Source organism: Cetorhinus maximus, chromosome 31 (genome assembly GCF_964194155.1).
Source record: "Cetorhinus maximus chromosome 31, sCetMax3.hap1.1, whole genome shotgun sequence".
In the NCBI taxonomy this organism is placed as follows: domain Eukaryota; kingdom Metazoa; phylum Chordata; class Chondrichthyes; order Lamniformes; family Cetorhinidae; genus Cetorhinus; species Cetorhinus maximus.
In genome coordinates, this window is record NC_135909.1 from 17,103,238 (window position 1) to 17,119,064 (window position 15,827).

The 15,827-nt window shown below is 44.3% G+C and overlaps 2 long non-coding RNA genes and 1 other non-coding gene across 3 annotated transcripts in view; 1 reads left to right on the plus strand and 2 right to left on the minus strand.

The window, feature by feature from the left end:
• Window positions 1-2,652, minus strand: part of LOC144670355 (uncharacterized) — an 85,217-nt gene extending 82,565 nt beyond the window's left edge. Inside the window, exon 1 of the long non-coding RNA XR_013573865.1 lies at window positions 2,588-2,652. This is a non-coding gene — a long non-coding RNA (uncharacterized LOC144670355). The remainder of the gene's footprint in view (window positions 1-2,587) is intronic.
• A 6,162-nt stretch (window positions 2,653-8,814) lies between these two features.
• On the minus strand, window positions 8,815-8,896 carry trnas-gcu (transfer RNA serine (anticodon GCU)). The gene has a single exon. It is a non-coding gene; the product is annotated as a tRNA-Ser (tRNA).
• A 4,964-nt stretch (window positions 8,897-13,860) lies between these two features.
• LOC144670309 (uncharacterized) overlaps window positions 13,861-15,827 on the plus strand; it is a 621,539-nt gene continuing 619,572 nt past the window's right edge. The window contains exons 1-2 of the long non-coding RNA XR_013573849.1: window positions 13,861-13,906; window positions 13,942-14,027. This is a non-coding gene — a long non-coding RNA (uncharacterized LOC144670309). The remainder of the gene's footprint in view (window positions 13,907-13,941; window positions 14,028-15,827) is intronic.

The following is a 15,827-nucleotide window of genomic DNA, read 5'->3' on the forward strand; positions in this document are numbered from 1 at the left end:
TGCAGGATTAATTCTATTAATGACATATTCTGATATTCCGTGTGTGTGGAATAAATTGTGTGTCATCATTTCTCTTATTAATTGAGAAAGTGTGTTTCCTTCTGTGCTTTCACTATCCTGTGTATTGTGATCGTGTTGCATTAATTCTATATTGCCGCATCTTGTATAGTCTGTGAATGTGTGTTTTTTTCCTTTGTGTCACTCCGTCTCTGTTACTGCTTGCAGGAGTGCAAAAGATTCTACCTGGTACTATCTGTGAGATTGAGATCCTTTCTGAATTTGTCAACATCTGGAACTAAATGTGAGCTTGAAGTTGATACTGATCCTGTCAAACATTTTGAGTGAGTTTTATTCAGTGCCAACCTGTGGCAATATTTGGTGACTGTTGGATTGACTCTCTGTTTTTCAGACTTTTTTCTTATGCTTTTGTGTATGCCTGTGGTTTCAGCTCTACATTTCAATTGCTGGTACCCTGTATGAAGTAGGATTAATTCAGTACTTTACAGTTTCTGGAACATTATGTGAGTGTGGACATTCTTCCAATTTGAGTGTGGATTAACTCCATTTTCATTAGCACCTTGCTGACAGCGAGTATGTGATTTATTCAAGCTCTCTCTGTCTCTACTATTGTATGTGAATGTAAACTCGCTTTATGTTTTTCAGTGCCTGGTGCAGTGCATGAGTTCAAGGTTAACTTGTACCAGTCAGTATCTGGTACTTCATGTGATTGTGGGATTCTTTCTGTATATTCTAATCTCCACTACACCATGTTCATGAGATTATTTTTCTATCATTCAGTTTCAGGTAGTGTAAATGACTGTGGTATTTATTATATGGTTTTCAGTGCTGGGTATTTCTATGACTCTGGGCTCCATTCTGAATCATTCAGCCTCTGGTACAGCATGTGGATGTAAGAATAATTCTGTATTTGTCATTCTCTGACATGTTTTGCAATTCCTTTATTTTCATAAATCAATTGGGTGTAGTTTTTGTGGGATTAGTTTAATCTGTGTGATTCTCTGGTTATCAGAGTGAGTGTAGGATTCATTCTGTTTCTATGTGCCTCTGGTGTTGTAAGCATGTGATGATTCTGTGCCTGAGATGTGCCTCAGGTATCATGTTGGAAACTATTTGTTTAACACCCTCTTAATGTATCAATGTATGTTTACCTTGACACTTAATTTATTATATGGAATTGATATATTTTATAGCCATAGGTTATATTCAGTAGCTGTGTGGGAGTTGTCAAATGGTATTTAATTTGTAGCTTTGTGAAAACAATTGTGAATGGTGACATCCGCTTCAATTGGATACATAGCCTGGTATGTAATTCCTGCAGTTTGTAGCAAAGGAATTGCTGTTGAATCATCTTAATCATGGTGAGACTTTTTAGGTTGGTATGCAATATGTAGCCCTGTCTAAATTATGAGGCAATTAATTGCAAAATATTCATTATGTTACAATCAGTTAGTTGTTGTCTTTTCTAGCTAAGGCTTTTTTATTTAATTTGTGACCAAGGTGACTCAGTGTATTTACATCTGCCGCTGGGCGTGTATTTTTTTTAATCCTGTGGTTGATGTGAGCTGGGTTGGATGGGAATGAAAAGAAAATCAGCTTTGTCTGCTCTGTTGAATCTGGGATTGAAAAGTTGTCTCTTACCTTGGGAACAGTGTGGGACTGAACACTCATTTTCTTTGTGAGAGTGGATCTAATGAGCTGTCAGTACCTTGTGCATTGTGAGTGATGCTGTACCTGCTTCGTGTTGGAACTGGCTTGGTGACATTTCCCTTATGTCGAGGAATAATCTGGTTCCTCCGAATATTTGCCTGCAAAAAGAAAAATAACTCATTTAACCGAAGAATAGATGAAATAAAAGATACAAAAGTTATCAATGTAACCTTTCAAATAAAAATCATTCGGAACCATCGGAAAATTAAACCTTTTAGCACAACCAATGTCTTACTCCACTGCAGTAAGACACCAATCTGCTTCTGCTGACCGGGTGTTTTGAGCGATTTTACAACAATTCTGTGATATTCAGAAACAACCCAATCCATGCACTGTTCCCTGAGTTGAGTTGTCCGATGGAGATTTTGTTCTGGTCATGTTTCTAATTCCCGCTCCCATTTGAACTAAGTATCCAACCGCAAACAAGCAGCCGCTGTTTTAAATGTGTCCTTCACACGTCTCACCTGATACCTGCAATAGATTTTGTTTGTACAACTTTTCTCATCATTTTTGTGCAGTTATTTTTTCCACTGTTCATTGTTCAATAACAACAAACAGTGGGAGACGGGAACTAAACGACTTGACTGTGGTTTGGGGAGAGAGAACAGCAATGAGCTTCAATAGCGAGTTCTTGCCATTCTGTCTCCCTGGCCCTGTTCAGACACTGGCTGAGAATTGCCTCTCCCTTCCCCCCGCTTACTCCATGTTCCGGGACCAGATCCTGTCCCACCGGGCCGATTGCAAACAGACCCCGACTCCCCCGAACGTGCCTGGCAGTCAATCCCAATCTCTGAGCATCTCTGCGGACGCGGTCCCAAACCGATGTGCTGCTGGAAGCAGATGCTGTTTGTTCACTTACCCGCGGAGCCGCGATGTCTCCGGTCGCTGCTGATTGAAACCATCTTCCCCTCACTGAGTGAATGATGCTCAGGGACTGGGTTGGGGGAGGGGTGCGCATGCGCTCTTTGCCTTATGTCGACACTGTGGGTGCGGGGTGTGGGTTATTCCGCGCATGCGTAGATCTCTGCAACAATCCAGCGGCCTGAAATTAACGGGAACTTTCCCCATTTCAAACTCATCAAAGAAAGAAGAAAGTTTCCGAACCTGGAGTGGGCGTGGAGCCAATAGAGTGGGAGCTATATCGTGATCCCTATATGCTACAATTAAATACATCGCCCCCTGCCCTCCCTATTCTCCACACTCAATCCCCTCCGCGACCGCTGCTCCCCCACCAATATCCCCTCCCTTTTTCACCGCGCCTTTCTATGCAAATGCAGAAGACACAACGTCAGCTTTTTACCTCCTCAAAATCCAAATATCTCTTCCAAGTGAAACAGTGATGCACTTGTTGTAATTTTCAGTTTAATGTAGTGTGTTTGCAGGTGATGGTGTTCCCATGCGTCTGCTGCACTTGTTCTTCTCGCCGGCAGGAGTCGCGGGTTTGGACTGAGCTGTGGAAGGAAAATTAATGTCTGGAGTGGGATTTATACCCACGACTCGACAGAAAATGGGGACCGAAAGATGCCTTAAACCGCTCGAACATCCTAACTCACTTGAACAATATAATGGGACACAAGTTTATTGCGCTCTTCACAAATGGTTTGAATTCTATTTTCATCTCCATTGTATTTAAAACTCGATGTGATTTTCCTTTTTTCAGCACCTGTCAGGTTCCTGTGTCTGAGTCCCATCCTTCCCCAAGCCGCCGGGGGGTGAGGAGCTTCTCATTGCTGTATTGCTCTGTTCGCTCAAATCAACAAAGACCCAATTCCCGCCCGACCTGTTCCTCACACGAAGGTGATGAGAGTGTAAGATCTGAGCGGCGTGAAGTGTCCAATTGGAGAGTTGCATCCTGGCGACAGGAAAAAAAAACTCTCCACAGCTGCTTTCGGACCTGCTGAATATTCCCCGCATTTCCTATTTCTAATTTTGTGCCATCATTACAGGAGTTATTTTTTACTGACAACCCAAAACTTGTCTCTCGGGGCAGCTCCAGCCATCGCTTTTTTGTGATCTTCTCACACACAAGTTCGCGCTTCACTTTCCAACTCACATGTTTTAAAGTCGGTTGTTTTCACACTCATCATCCTGCGCCATGGATTTCAAACCCGCCGCCCACTGACGTCTCAGGCGGTCCAAGCGTTTCTGAGGAATCCGCAAAGGCAAGCGGATCACAGAGTCTGTTAGAGAATATGAGACTTTAATCCACATTCACATACAGTAGCACTGAGTGATGATGAATTATTAACACGGTCACACACACACACACACATACATACAGAAACGCATACACAGCGCCAATGAGAGATTCAGATTGATGAGATTCAGAAACTCCATTACAATGCCATAGAATAAAACGCAAAGAATAACTGCCAGACTTATTTACAGTACCGGAAGCTGACTGTCAGAACAAATCAATTGTACACGTACAGTTCCCCTGACAGGCTCAACAAGTGACCCAACCCTCATAGAGAATCTGAAACAAGTTACAGACTGAATAATGCGAAATAATTTGGTATCAGAGATTCAGAAATGAAGTAATGTCACTGGACGAGTAATCCAGCGATCCCAGGCCCATGCACTGAGAATATGTTTTCAAATCCCACCACAACTGCTGGAGAATTTGAATTCTGAGTATCACAATAATAGAGGCCATGAAACCATCATCGATTGTCACAAAAAATATCCGGTTCACTGATGTCCTTTTGGGTAGGAAAGCTGCCATCCTTACCGGGCCAACATGTGACTCTGGACCCACAGCAACTTGGTTAAATTTTATCTGCCATCTGGTAGCACTATGGGTTTTGAGACACCACATGGATTGTGGATCAAGAAGACAGCTCACCGCCACGTTCTCAATGACATTGAGGGATGGGCAAGGACTTCTGGCCTCACCTCGCGATGACCACATCCCGTGAATGAATTTTTAAAAATCCAGCCAATCAGTCAAGGACTCTTTTATGCAAACTCCCTGTTTTCTGCGAGACAGCAAATCTTATATCCATGGTAACATGTTACCCCCTACACCACGAGCTCCCCACCACCGCCACCCTCCCAAAACACACACACAATAGCATTTGATGAGGCACCTTGTCAAATGCCTTCTGGAAATACAAGTTCAGTACGTCTACAAGTTCCTGTTCATCCACTGCACATGCTCCTCCTTCAACGAACGCTAATAAATTGGTTAAATATGATTTCCCTTTCACAAAACAATGTTAACACACCCTTATTAACTTTAAAAAGAGTATTTGACGACCGGGTCCATAACATTGTCGGTAGGACTGAGCATCGCACAGTACTTGTGGAGACAAAGTCCCATCTTCACATTGTGTTATGTGGCACAGAAACCTTGCTAAATGGGATCAAATTTAAACAGATCTAGGACATCAAAACGGGTCATCCGTGAGTTCCTGGGGGCCATCAGCAGCAGCAGAATTGTATTCGACCATAATTGCTCAACCCATGGCCCGGCATATCACCCACCCTAACATGCCCATCAAGCGGGGCAATCAGCCTCTATACCGAGGGCCTGCCTAAAAATAAGAAGATACCAGAGACATTTAGCTTCTGAATTAGTCCCAATTTCCCTAACAGTAATGGTGGCTGATAGATACAGAATGATTCCCACTTTGAAATTCAGTGCCACTGGCTGATTCAGAATTTATCCCAACGCTTAGTGTGGGATCCACCAGGGCCATTCAGCTCCTGACTGCACTGCAACCTTGGCTGTAACATGGATAAAAGAGCTGAACTCAGCGGGCGAAGTGACAGTGACTGCCCTTGACATCAAGGCAGCATCTGACAGGGAACATCATGGCTCCAGGAAGGAAATATTTTCCCACAGAAAATATCTTCACAGAGCAGAGAATATCTTTACACAACAGGAAACACCTTTACCGAACAGAGAAAATATTTGCACAAGGCGGATCATACTTACACAGGCGGAGTCACATTTGCACAACAGGGATGCATTTTACACAAACACAGTGAAGATGTGTCAGCAGAAGGATCACAGTTCCAAGACAGGAAGAACAGTTGCAAAGCATGAGCACATTTACACAACAGGGAATACATTTAAAAACAGGGTCTATCTTTATGAAACAGAAAACACCTTTTCATGAATGAACAGTTTCTCCTTCTCAGTATCTTGCTGGTTTGCTAGGTACCTTTTCCTGTCAGCCATGGTGTTTGTTCCGATAGTTTCTTGCTGTTTTTCTGTGTGTCTTTCTCTGCGTGTTGCATTCGAGGTAGCGGAAGTGGATTTGTGGAGCCAGGGTGAACTTCCCAATAGCTGTGCTCTTGTTTAAAAGATACTGAGGAAGTGAATATGTGTTTGGCTATCAAACAACAGTAATAGGCATTAGAAACTTGTGCTTCGGAGGAGACTGGCTTTGCAGAAGCGTGCTGACCTGCTAACCCAGCGATCGATGGATTGAAACCATCCTCAGTTTATTAATTATTCCCATTAACACCAAAAATAAACATTTGGCTGCGACACAAAATCACCTCTGAATTTAATTTATAGTATATTTTTATCAGCTTCTTGCTTCCAGTAAACACTTCAATCTATATCCAATCTCTCAAATCGTTTTATTTCCAACAGGGAGGGAGCAGAAGTGCTGCAAAAATACACCAGCCGAGGATTTCCCCTCTCTTTCAGCCCATTTTAGGCCATGGTCCGAACGGCCTTCCATTGATCTCCCTCACTCCGTGATTATCTGAGGAACAAAATAATCTTAACTGGAAACGATATAATGAAGTTTTTTTATATGTGGTTCAGTATGTCCGATCTACAGGACAACCTGCAATAATTCCCAAACGAATTTGGAGAGCAGCGTCCTGCTTTAGATATGGACCATCGAGAAGGGCAATAGTATTAGCATAGCAGAAACAGACACGTCAAAGACACAGTTAATCATTATTTGGACAGATATGATCGTTCATTCTTAATCGCTTATTTAAAATATGGAATCCCATCCCCAATATCACCATGAACTGGTAAGGTTTCGTCGCTTCAGGTTTGCATTACAGACACATGGAACACAGTACTTTTGTAAGTGTCTCTAGTCAATGAACTGATGATGCACGGAGTTCTCAGCTTTTACTCTTTGATCTTCGCAAGAGTTGATCCAGTTTTGACGGTGACTTGTTCTCTGGTGTTGATTTACTCGAATTCATCACCTGATTTCTCTGTTGTCCAATGAAGCTCACTCAGCAGAGTTTTCAATAATAATTTGATTTTTCCTCACAGGATTTCAAACACTGCGTTTTTGGACAAATTGTTAAAGAAATTTGCACACAGCCAGGGTCCAGGAACAGCAATGTGATAAAGACAAGATAATCTGTTTTGAAGAGATGTCGATTGAGGGGCAAATGTTGTCTCTGACACCATGGAATAACCCCCCGCCCCACTCCAAAATTGTGCATGGTATATTTTACTTGAGAAGGCAGATGGCACCTCAGTTCACCATATCATCTAGAAGCTGGCACCACTGATCACGCATTCCCTCTGCACTGCGCTAGAGTGTCAGCCTGAATTTGTGTCAGGATTCTGGCGTGAGTTTTGAACTCACAACCTCCTGATCGTAAAATGCAAGAGAACAACTGACTGGATCATAATTCACAGCATAGCAAAGGCGACAGAAGACATTTCACTCCAAGGAGCGGTAGAAGTAGATTGACAATTGAAGAAATGTCACAGACAATGAGAGCTAGACACCCACAGTTGAAAGAGACGGGATTGTTATCACAGCAGGGGGAGAGAGTGTAACAGGAATTTCGATTCCCAGTGCTTCTTGTCATCACCCCCGTAAAAGCTAAATGCCCTCATGGTTTGCACACTACCCGCCAGACTAAATAACGAAGCTAGAATATAATTAAATCATTGTAAAATTTTCAATCAGATCAGCCCTTAAACATTGATATTCAAGGTATTACTGAGAAATTCGAGACAATCTGTCTGTCCTCATTACTTGGGTCTGATATCACAATGGTAATTTCAGATTTCATTTCTGCATATCGCCGTCCCATACAGAAACAGGATTTAAATTCACGCGTGGGAAGCACAATGGATTAGCAGCCTTAAACTCTGGACCAACTCGTCACATGCATTACACTTATTAACGACGTCATGTAGTTTTAGCATCCATGAACTGTTGAACTAAATGATCCTCTTTGGCACAGGTCCTGAATATTCAGTCAGATGTTCAAAAATGGAAATGGAGTTTCGGTCAGCAGACAAAATTCCCATCGCGTGAGTTCAGGGACTGATGTGAATGGACTAATACGAAACACTTCAACACTATGCCCAACATGTCTCTGTGCAGTGTGAAAACCTACTGCAGTAAGACTGAAACAGACAAACATTTCGCAGCAAAAACAAACCCCTCCCAGAGATTCCTCAAAGAGGAATCCATCGACCCACGGAACACACACTTCCTGACCGACATTGACTGATCATTGAGACACATGTATTGCCTCCTGTCTGGCTTCATTCCGTGAGGGTATAGAAAGTATATTGTTTCAGTTCCCTGGAACAGATTAACGAGAAGTTCTTGTGTTTCACTGAGATATCCTGGTTTGATTTTCTTTTAAAGTCACAGAGTGTTTGAACATTCAACAGGTCTGTCAATCACTGGACTGATGAAAGGTTCAATCAATGAGATATGCCGTCTCCTTTTTCCATCTTATTTCCTGGGGTGTGAGCATCGATCGCAAGGCCAGCATTTGTAGCTCATCTCCAATTGCCCTTGAACTGTGTGCCTTGCTCAGCGGGTTGTTTGCAGTCACCTGTCGGCTCGACCAGGTAATGATTGCAGATATCAGTGAACCAGCTTGCTTTTACGACAATCAATGATTGATCATTGGGATTGGAGCTTAAATTCCACCAGCAGCCATGGTGGGAAACGAACCCATGTCTCCCGGAAGTTTCACTTTACACTTGCCTTCTGTGGATTATTAGCCCAGTGACATTATCACTGCGCGACCGCCTCTGCAAACTGGCTTCGCAAATTTAACATCAGTGATTTCAGCCACACCTTAAGCAAAATCTCCGCACTTGCGAAGAAGCAGTTGATAAATTAACGACGAGAGTGGGATTTGAACCCACGCGTGCAAAGCACAATGGATTAGCAGTCCATCGCCTTAACCTCTCAGCCACCTCGTCACGGACCGCGAAATTATTAAACTTCCTTCTATACTTTTTGCATTCATTAACTGTTGAAATAAATGCTCCTCTTTTGTACAGGTCCTGAATATTCAGCCACATCTCTAATTATGGAAATGTAGTTTGTCAATAAAATACATTTCCATCACATCAGATCAGGAACTGTGGTAAATGGACTGATGTGAATAACTTCAATACTTCAACATGATATTCAACATGTTTCTACACAGTGTGAAAATCCACCGCGGAAAGTCCGGGACATACATTAATTTGGAAGCAAAAAGAAACTCTTTCTGGCTCACTGCAAGCACCGGAACACAGCCGGAATGCGGTAAATTAAAATGAAACTGTGGGCCGTCGAACTCTGCCGTTCTGTTTAACCTTTCAGTCAAGGCTGTAACTGATTAAAATCAGCCTCGGACTGAACCCACAAGGGGAGAGTTTCCTTATTTGACGAATTAGGAGAAACGTTCCCGATGCTTTGTATTCATTTTCTTCGCTTGTGTTGAAGTGATTTATTCTCTGCAATAAATTCCCGGATGTTCAAACCTGGTCCTGATTTCCCCAACTGGCACCACCTCGAGCACAGGAATGAATGTGTTAAAATGCTGTGTGGGCTCGTCCGGGAATTGAACCCGGGTAACTCTCAAATGTTAAATCAACATAGGATCTCAAAGAAGGAATCATACCCCTAGACCAAAGAGCCAGCTTTCACCTGGAGAGTATTAAACATGTCCTTTCATTGTCACCCACAGGCTATCAACAAAAGGCGAAATACTGTGGATGCTGGAAATCTTTTGGAATGTATTAGAAACCCCGGGTACGACTCCAAACAGTGGAGAGTTTCCCTCCTTATGTAAGTTGACTTTAGTTTTGTTGGGTTTCTCAATGCCACACTCTGCCAAATGCTCCTGTATAGTCAACTGCAGTCTCTTGCACATCACGTCTCGAGTTCAGCCCTTTTGTCCATATTTGGATCAAGGCTACAATGAGGTCGGGAGCTGAGTGACCCTGGCGGAAACAACATTGAACTTCAGTGAGCAGGTGATTGGTGAGTTAGCGCCACATGAACGCACTGTCGAAGAGAGAGCAATGTGGTTGACTCTTAACTGCCCTCTGAAATGGCCTACCAAGCCTCTCAGTTGTAACAAACCGCTACAAAGTCACAAACAAGGAATGGAACCGGACGGACCACGCGGCATCGAACTCGGCACCCGCAATCTCAGCCCTATCCACCCTGCAAAATCTCCCTTACTAACACCTGGGGGCTAGTGTTGAAACTGGGAGAGCTTCCTCACAGTCTAGGCAAGCAACAGCCGGACATAGTGATCCTCACGGGATCATACCTTACAGATAATTTCCCAGACACGACCATCACCATCCCTGGGTATGTCCTTTCCCAACGGCAGGACAGGCCCAGCAGAGATGGTGGCACAGTGACATACAGTCGGGAGGCTGTTGCCCTGGGATTCCTCAACATCGACTCCGGGACCCATGAAGTTTCATGGCATCAGGTCAAAAATGGGCATGGAAACCTGCTGATTACCATGTACCGCCCTCGCTCCGCTAATGAATCCATGTTCCTCCATGTTGAACACCACTTGGAGGAAACACTGAGGGTGGCAAGGGCACAGAGTGTCCTCTGAGTGGGGGGGCTTTAATGTGCATATCCAAAAGTTGCTCGGTCGCACCATTACTGATCAAGCTGAGCGAGGCCTAAATGACATTGCTGGAAAACTGGGTCTGCGGCAGGTGCTGAGGGAACCAACAAGAGGGAAAATCATACTTACCTCATCCTCACCAATCTGCCTGCCGCAGATGAATCTGCCCACGACATTTCGGTCAGCATAACCACTGCACAGATGTTGTGGAGACGAAGTCCCGCCTTCACATTGGGGACAGTCTCCATCGTGTTCTGTGGTGATACCGCCGTGCTAAATTGGGATAGATTGCGAACAGATTTAGCAACACAAGGTTGGTCATACATGAGACCCTGTGAGCGATCACCAGCAGCAGAATTGCACTCGAACACAATATGAAAAATCATGGGTTGGCATATCCTCCACTTTATCATTACCACCAGGCCAGGATATCAACCCTGGTTCAATGAAGAGTGAGGAGGGCATCTCAGCAGCTGCACCAGGATACCTAAAACTGAGCTGTCAACCTGGTGAAGCTATAATACAAGACCATTTGCGTGCCAAACAGCATTAACAGCAAGTGATAGACAGAGCTAAGCGATCTAGCGGATCAGATCTATTAGCTCTGCAGTACTGCCAAGTCCAGTCGGGAGTGCTGGTGGACAAGTAAACAAATCACTGGAGGAGGAGAATCCACAAATATCCCCATCCTCAATATTGGAGGAACCCAGCACATCAGTGCAAAAGATAACATTTGCTACAATCTGCAGCCAGAAGTGCCGAGTGGATGATCCATCCCGGCCTCCTCCGGAGGTCCCCAGCATCTCAGATGCCAGTCTTCAGCCAATTCAATTCACTCCACGTGATATCAAGAAACAGCTGGAGGCAGGAGATAGTGCAATGGCAATGGGCCCTGACAATACTCTGGCAATAGTATTGAATGCTTGTACCCCAGAACTTGCCGTGCCCCTAGCCACGTAGTTCCATTGCAACTGCCACACTGGCACTTACCCGGCATTGTGGAAAACTGCCCAGGTATTTCCTGTACACAAAACGCAGGACAAATACAACCCGGCCAATTACCTCCCCATCAGTCAACTCAAGCGGCACCTGCTTAGCAATAACCTACTCACTGACGCCCAGTTTGGATTCTGCCAGAGCCACCAAGCTGCTGGCTTCGTTACAGCCATTCATCAAACATAGACTAAAGAGCTGAACTCCCGAGCTGAGGTGAGAGTGACTGCTCTTGGCAGCAAGGCCGTATTTGACCGAGTGTGGCATCAAGGAGCCCTCGGAAAACTGGAGTCAAAGGGGATCAGGGAGAAAACTCCACTGGTTGCATTCATAACTAATGCAAAGGAAGATGGTTGTGGTTGTTGACAGTCAGTCATCTCAGCTCCAGGATGTCACTGCAGGAGTTACTCAGGGTAATGTTCTCGGTCCAACCATCTTCAGTTGCTTCATCATTGACCTTCCTTCCATCATAAGGTCAGAAGTGGAGATGTTCGCTGGATCGGGTGCTGGAAAGTGGGTTTTAATTGAGCGATTAGTATTTTTCATCTTTTTTTCCGTCCAGGCAAGATGTGCTGAATGTCCTCTTTCTGCGCAGTAACTTTTCTATGGTTCTATCTGCCGCTTATCCGCCCATTCCACCAACCTGCCTATGTCTTTTAGAAGTTCTACTGAATTTCTGTAGCTCTTTTCGCAACCACAGGACATTCAAAAATATTTTACAGACAATGAAGACTTTTAAAATGTGCTCACTGTTCAAATTGCTGAAGTTTTGAACCGTCTGTTCGACAATGTCAGAAATTCCCATTTTGGGAATGGGAAACACGTATCATTAGTGTAGATCTTTGACGCAACAGATAGCGTTAGACTTGCAATCGGTCTAAACAGAGACATTTAAAAGATGTGGGTTCGATTGTTTTAGATAAGCATTGAAGAAAGTCAGCAAGAGGTTTATCAATGTTCTCAGAAAAGGGAAACTGCCGTCCCGAACTTCCTTCTATACAGGTCACTCCCCACTTTCCCATCTGAACCACTGAGCAGACGAAAACTCATCACCATCTCAGGACAAAACAATAATATTTGAAAGATGCTGATCAGAGTCAGTCTGCTCAGCCCTCAGACAGACTTCAACTGGACATATACAGCCTCCTCGGTAACTGCTCAGTCATCTTTCCGGACTGTTTCTGACTGGCAGCTCGAAACAAGGATGATGTGAGTCTGCACCACTGAATACCAAGACCAACGCGGTTATCACAGCTGTAATGGACATCTCCTGTTGCAGCTTTAGTTCAGACAGTTGGAGATTATCACAGGCGCTCTGTCAGGATGCATGTTCCTTCAGACAGGTTTCGAGCTGGCAAAATGGAATGAGTGGCTGAGTGAACATTAGTGGTTCAGGGGGAGATTTCTCACTGGCCGGATTGGAGTTCCAGTTCCATTCCCAGATATCCCACTTTCGCTTTCAGAATCCAACTCTGACCTCTTGATCGTTTAAACTTTTCATTGTTTCACCATTGGCGGCCACGTCTTCAGCTGCTCTGCAATTCCTTCTAGAATCATCCTCACTTCACTCTCCCCCTTAACACCCTCTTAAAATCTGTCAATTTTACGAAGGTTTCATTTAGTTGTCCAAACATGTGACTGGGTGGCGAATGTTGCTGGATGAAACTCCATTGAAGCGCTTTGGGGAGTTTTATTAAATCACGGGGCTGTTGCTGAAATCGCTCGAATTTGGATAACTTCGCATTCGGCTTCAATCTTCTTAAAGATTCACCTGTATGGTCTCCACTTGCGTTGCATCGAAAAAAACATCTGCCATGAGGTGTTCACATGATGACCAGTTTGGTAGAGTAAATAAGGAGAAACTGTTTCCACTGACAGGAGGGTCGCTAACCAGAGGACACAGTTTGAAGCTGATTGGGAAAAGAACCAGAAGCAGGGTGAGGAGAATGTATTTTACAGAGTGGGTTGTTGTGAAATGGAAGCGACCTGGGAGGGTGGTGGAAGCAGATTCATTATTAACTTTATAAAGAAAATTGGAGAAAAAAATTCTTGAAGGAAGGAAATACAGAACAATGGGGACAGGGCACGGATCTAAGAATAATTATATCACTCAACCAAATACCCACCACAGGCGGGATGAGCTCTTTCTGTCCTTAATAAAAAAAAACTACTGCGGATACTGGAAATCCAAAACAAAACAGAATTACCTGGAAAAACTCAACAGGTCTAGCAGCATCGGCGGAGAAGAAAAGAGTTGATGTTTCGAGTCCTCATGACCCTTCAGCAGAATTAAGTATAGTTAGGAGAGGAGTGAAATATAAGCTGGTTTAAGGTGGGGGGGGGGGGGGGGGAAGGGGTGGGGGGGTGGAGGGGAAGGGGGGGGAAGAGAAGTTGAGGGGGGGAGGTGTTTGTAGGGACAAGCAAGCAGTGATAGGAGCAGATCATCAAAAGATGTCACAGACAAAAGGATCAAAGAGGTGTTGAAGGTAGTGATACATTACATGGACTGTAGCGACTAAAAAAGGCAGCTCACCACCAGCTTCTTAAGGGCAACTAGGGAGGGGGAAGAAATGCTGGCCCAGCCAGCGTTCTGTCCTTTCTGTCCTTTATCATTCTATGTTTCATGGATTGAAATCAGTCCTACATTCAGTAGAGCAGGAAGGGTGTGAGAAGCTGGCATGGGAATTGATCCCGTGGGCACACAATGGAAGCCGTAAAATGTTGTCTTTTGTCAGGGAATCGAAGCTGTGTAAATATGACTCTGTCTGTTTAAAAGTGGTTTGTTACCAGTTCCAGATAATTCACGATCTCCTTAAAAGGGATGTGTTATCAGTCAAGGAGCAGACTATAATATAAAAACGGAAAATGCTGGAAATATTCAGCAGCATCTGTGGAGTTTAAACGAATTAATGTTTAAGGCTGATGACACTTCATCTGAACTGAGGAAAGATAGAAATGTAAGAGGTTTTGAGCAAGTGAACGAGTCCCGGTTTTGGGAATAGGTTGAAGAGAAGCGAAGATCTGTAATGGTGTGGAAGCCCAGGGAGATTAAATTTAAAAAGGTTTCACGGTGCCAAAGCCAAAGGGAGATTTACTGGAACAGGCAAAGAAACAAAAGGTGGGTCCAGATGAGGTGAGAATGGCTATAGAGCAGGATTCCAAGTTCAATGTATGTATTTTTATTCATACACGGGGTCAGGGTCTCGCTGGCTGGGCCAACATTTCTTCCCCCTCCCTAGTTGCCCTTAAGAAGCTGGTGGTGAGGTGCCTTTTTTAGTCGCTGCAGTCCCTGTAATGTAGGGACACTCACAGTGCTGTTAGGAAGGGAGTCCCAGGATTTTGACCCAGCGACAGAACGTCGATGTATTTCCAAATCAGGATGATGAGTGAAGTAGCTTGGTTGGAAATTTCTAGGTGTTCCCACCTATCTATTGCCTTGTCCTTCTAAGTCGTAGCAGGTGCTTTGTTGAATTCCTACAGTGCATCTTGTAGATGCTACACACTGCTACTACTGTGCACCGATGGTGGATGGAGTGAATGTTTGTGGATGTGGTGCCAATCAAGCGGATGGTGTCCAGCTTCTTGAGTGTTGAAGGAGTTGCACTCACCCAGGCAAGTGCGGAGTATTCCATCCTTGTAGATTCCTAGCCTCTAACCTGCTCTTGTAGCCCTCCCAAATGTATGCCATTGTGCTACCTCTGCTCGGTCTGTTCTGCCGGTGGGACAGGACAGACCCAGGGATGGTGATGGTGGAGTCTGGAATTATCTGCAAGCTATGAGTCCGTGACGATGTCAGACACACTGATGCTAAACTAGTCTATCACACAGCTCCCCCGCTGTTAGTAAGGACGACGTCCCAGGGTCGGACAGAGGGCTGAGATTGCTGTTGTCGAGATCGATGGTGGGTTTCGTTTCTTTCTTCTTCTCTTTGTAAGACCTTGTTACAACTGAGTGGAGCAGGTGTTTGAAGAGTCAACCACATTGCTGGGGGTCTGGGATCACATGCAGCCCGACCAGGTCGATAGATTTCCTTCGCTTAGCGAACAACAGACACTTATTTCATGGTCATCATTAGGCTTTGCATTTTTGAATTCTACTGAATCCAAATTCCATTGTATACCGTGGCAGGATTCGAAACCGGCATTATTCTGGAATATCAGTACAGCAGCAATTCCACTACGCTACTGCCTCACCAAAGTAAGGAGGTTAAATCAGAAACTAAAATTGAAAAAAAACCTGAAAGATACAAATGAAACAAGAGGGAGGCTGAGTTTACA